Raw genomic sequence first — 5,097 nt, 5'->3', positions numbered from 1 at the left:
TTCAACAGGGGCCGGAAACCGGAAGCGAACAGGAAGTGTAATCCAAACTGGCAATTGAGGCTTGAAAGGACCTATGGTAATCGACGCCTCATCTAACCAATCAGCATCCAGCAACTGCAGCTTGTCACGCCCACCCGCGTCGCCTTAGGCGGGCTTAGAACGGAGTCACGGGGCGTGTCACATGATGCGGTAGCTCAATGCATGCCGGGAATTGTAGTTTTTGCAATTGATTTCATTATTTTGCGCAAAGTTTCAAAGTGTACGGAGACAGCATGAAAAGAACAAAGACTAGAAGTCAATACAGAAAATAATTGTGCAGCACTAGGAACTGTTTAACACCATTTACTAAAATATGACAGTTTTCATTTTCACATAAACAAAATATTTTATAAATGTCTGACCATGTGATACGCAGACGTGGAAAATGTCTCTCAAAGAGGGAACATAACAGCGGTTTGATATCTGTGGTACAGGTTCATAATTACGAATGTGATTGCGCCTAGAATGTGTGATAAAATTTGACGCATACAAGTTTTAGACCAGTTTACGAAACAAATGCACAAAACAGAATGATCCCCTGCGCCTCGGGAACTGTACACATGGGAAGCAGTGATATCGATGAAAGGCTTGTGGCTTAAAGGGAGGCTGTCATCAAAGTTTCACCTTTTTAACCCTTCCCATAGCTTTCTAGCAGCCTTACAGTTAATAAAAACGTTACCTTTATGAGCAATCCTGGACTTATAAAACCGGCAAAAAACATATTAGTAGCATATGCAAATGAGGACTCGCAAGTGCCCAGGGGCGGCGTTACCCTCGTAGGTGCCCAGCTAGCTCAGCCTTATTGTCGCTTCCCCCTGTCCATTCTTTCCCTCTTACCGCCCATCTACTTACTTCTTGTTTCGCCGAGATCCCGCGCTTGCGCACTCAGTCCGTCGGCCGGCGCATGCGCACTGCGATGCCCATTCCTTGTATGGCTTCACAGTAATTAATGCGCATGCGCCGGCTAACGGCGCGAAAACACCACAAAGGAGGCGGTCCATCGGCACATGCGCATTAATTACTGTGATGCCGTACAAGGAATGGCCGGCCGAGGACTGAGTGCGCAGGCGCGGGATCTCGGCGAAACAAGAAGTAAGTAGATGGGGCGGTCAGAGGGAAAGGATGGGCGGGGGGAAGCGACGATATGGCTGAGCTAGCTGGGCACCTACGAGGGTAATGCCGCCCCTGGGCACTTGCGAGCCCTCATTTGCATATGCTACTAATATGTTTTTTGGCGGTTTTATAAGTCCAGGATTGATGCTAAAGGTAACGTTTTTATTAACTATAAAGCTATGGGAAGGGTTAAAAAGGTGAAACTTTGATGACAGACTCCCTTTATAGGGGTTATCCCATGACTAATGTGAAAAATGATAATCATACATCATATAATACATGACAATACCTTTCTAACAAAGCTAGAACCAGCCCAGTACCTCACATGGGTCCAGAGATCTCCCCATTCATTACTCTAAGGCTAGGTCTACACGACGACATGTGTCGCACAACAGATAGGGCACAATTACACTGCAACATTTGTCGCACCAATGTCGCGCGACAATTTTTAGAATGATAGTCTATGGTGTCGCAATGAGACATGCTGCGACTGCGACGCAACAGTCGCAGAAAAAATCGAATGGATTTTTTGCGACTGTCGTGTCGCAGTCGCAGCATGTCGCAGTGCGACACCATAGACTATCATTCTAAAAATTGTCGCGTGACAGTTGCACAGCCCCATTGACTATTATGGGATCTTACAGGGATCCAGTGGGTTCCCAGTATAAATGTTGGCATTCTGCAAGAGAAATTGGCAGTATTTGTCTGGTGGGCCAATTGTCTGGTAGAATGCTGGCATTTACACCAGAAACCCACTGGATCCCTGCCAGATCTCTTCACAGTCAGCAGGTATCCAGCAATGCCGGACACAGTAAGGGCTTGTTCACACGACCGTGCTGTGTTTTGCGGTCTGCAAATTGCGGATCCGCAAAACACAGATGCCGCCCATGTGCCTTCTGCAATTTGCGGAACAGAACGGACGGCCCTTTATAGAAATGCCTATTCTTGTCCGCAAAACGGACAAGAATAGGACATGATTTATCATTTTTGCGGGGCCACGGAACGGAGCAATGGATGCGGACAGCACACGGAGTGCTATCCGCATCTTTTGCGGACCGGTTGAAGTGAATGGCTCCACACCCGAGCCTCAAAAAATGCGGCTCGGATGCGGAACCAAACCACGGTTGTGTGTGTGGATGAGCCCTAACTCTCTGGTAGTGCGTTCATCTGCTGGACCAGACTATGGGAGTGAAGCCTGAGACAAGCAGTCTAAAGATGCGCAAATTTATTCCAGCAGCTCATGCTGGATGATAGTTCTGTCAGTTATTTTACTTACAGCTAAAATTTTGCAGCAATTTTTGGTGCATGTTGGCGCTTCTTAAAGGGGTTGTCCCATGAAAAATATTCTACATTTTTCAAACCAGCACCTGGATTGGAATACTTTTGTAAGGGTACTTTCACGGATCCGCATGTAATTAAAGGGCTTTTCCCATCTCAGACAATGGGGGCATATCGCCAAACACATCTTGCTTGAAGGTCTGGTGCGAAATCTCGGGATGACATCATCACGCTGGCTGGTCATACGTCACTGTGCTTTGGATTTCGGCCAAGATCTATAAGTAAAATATCAGCACGTGGCTCATCGCGAGCAAATAGAGCAGGTAAGTATTATTATTATTTTTTTTTTTTTTACACTATTTCCGGTTAAATTAATTCGCTACTGCGAAGCACGAGAAAATTCGGCTTTGCAGCAAATTGAATTTATCCTGAATTCCCTGGCTTCGTGGACTTCGATTCGCTCATCCCTTATAGTAATGTTCATTCATAATAATCTGCCCCACAATTGTGTGGTGTAAATCTGCCATTAGTTGCTTGGTTAGGTGGTACGTCCTCTTGCACGCGGCAGACTCTGTACAGCAGCACACAAGAGTCTCTAGACCTCGGTATGCCCAGTAGGCTCTCTTTCTTCCACCATATGGTGCATCTGTGAGGTGCCACAGCTTCTGCTATAGGGTTCTGGAACACTATACTGAACACAGCCTGCCATCTACTGGTCTGATAGAGTATTGCACTGTGCATGTTTTATTATTTACATTGCAATGATCAGAGATAGTGAAATTATTTGTAGAAATAATTTGCTCTGTAAAAAGAGGAAAACATTTCAGTATTCCATCCCCAATTGCATCGCATTTTCTCAATCTCCCATCCAGGGGTGGGATTCAAATTTTTAACAACAGGTTCCCTACTCAGCGGTGGATACGCAGCGCGTCACGAGTCACGACACATATTTACATACACCATATATATGCAACACAGTCACGACATATTTACATACACCATATATATGCTACACACAAATACACTATATATACACTACACACATACCACTCAACTTTTAAAAAGCCTTAGGAGCTAAACTCTGGAATTGAAGCGCTCATCTCCTGCTGCCGCTGTAATTTTAACAACTGAATCTGGAGCACTCTCCCCACAGATTCATGGCCCCTTCATGTTCTCACATTGCTTCTCCCCACATGGCCCCCTCCATGTTCTCACATTGCTTCTCCCCACAGATTCATGGCCCCCTCCATGTTCTCACATTGCTTCTCCCCACATGGCCCCCTCCATGTTCTCACATTGCTTCTCCCCACATGGCCCCCTCCATGTTCTCACATTGCTTCTCCCCACATGGCCCCCTCCATGTTCTCACATTGCTTCTCCCCACAGATTCATGGCCCCCTCCATGTTCTCACATTGCTTCTCCCCACATGGCCCCCTCCATGTTCTCACATTGTTTCTCCCCACATGGCCCCCTCCATGTTCTCACATTGCTTCTCCCCACATGGCCCCCTCCATGTTCTCACATTGTTTCTCCCCACATGGCCCCCTCCATGTTCTCACATTGCTTCTCCCCACATGGCCCCCTCCATGTTCTCACATTGCTTCTCCCCACATGGCCCCCTCCATGTTCTCACATTGCTTCTCCCCACAGATTCATGGCCCCCTCCATGTTCTCACATTGCTTCTCCCCACAGATTCATGGCCCCCTCCATGTTCTCACATTGTTTCTCCCCACATGGCCCCCTCCATGTTCTCACATTGCTTCTCCCCACATGGCCCCCTCCATGTTCTCACATTGCTTCTCCCCACATGGCCCCCTCCATGTTCTCACATTGCTTCTCCCCACATGGCCCCCTCCATGTTCTCACATTGCTTCTCCCCACAGATTCATGGCCCCCTCCATGTTCTCACATTGCTTCTCCCCACATGGCCCCCTCCATGTTCTCACATTGCTTCTCCCCACATGGCCCCCTCCATGTTCTCACATTGCTTCTCCCCACATGGCCCCCTCCATGTTCTCACATTGTTTCTCCCCACATGGCCCCCTCCATGTTCTCACATTGCTTCTCCCCACATGGCCCCCTCCATATTCTCACATTGCTTCTCCCCACATGGCCCCCTCCATGTTCTCACATTGCTTCTCCCCACAGATTCATGGCCCCCTCCATGTTCTCACATTGCTTCTCCCCACATGGCCCCCTCCATGTTCTCACATTGCTTCTCCCCACAGATTCATGGCCCCCTCCATGTTCTCACATTGCTTCTCCCCACATGGCCCCCTCCATGTTCTCACATTGCTTCTCCCCACATGGCCCCCTCCATGTTCTCACATTGCTTCTCCCCACATGGCCCCCTCCATGTTCTCACATTGTTTCTCCCCACATGGCCCCCTCCATGTTCTCACATTGCTTCTCCCCACATGGCCCCCTCCATATTCTCACATTGCTTGTCCCCACATGGCCCCCTCCATGTTCTCACATTGCTTCTCCCCACAGATTCATGGCCCCCTCCATGTTCTCACATTGCTTCTCCCCACATGGCCCCCTCCATGTTCTCACATTGTTTCTCCCCACATGGCCCCCTCCATGTTCTCACATTGCTTCTCCCCACAGATTCATGGCCCCCTCCATGTTCTCACATTGCTTCTCCCCACATGGCCCCCTCCAT

The sequence above is a fragment of the Bufo bufo genome, chromosome 6 (assembly GCF_905171765.1).
Source record: "Bufo bufo chromosome 6, aBufBuf1.1, whole genome shotgun sequence".
NCBI classification, from domain to species: Eukaryota; Metazoa; Chordata; class Amphibia; order Anura; family Bufonidae; genus Bufo; species Bufo bufo.
Note: the sequence above shows the minus strand (reverse complement) of the source record.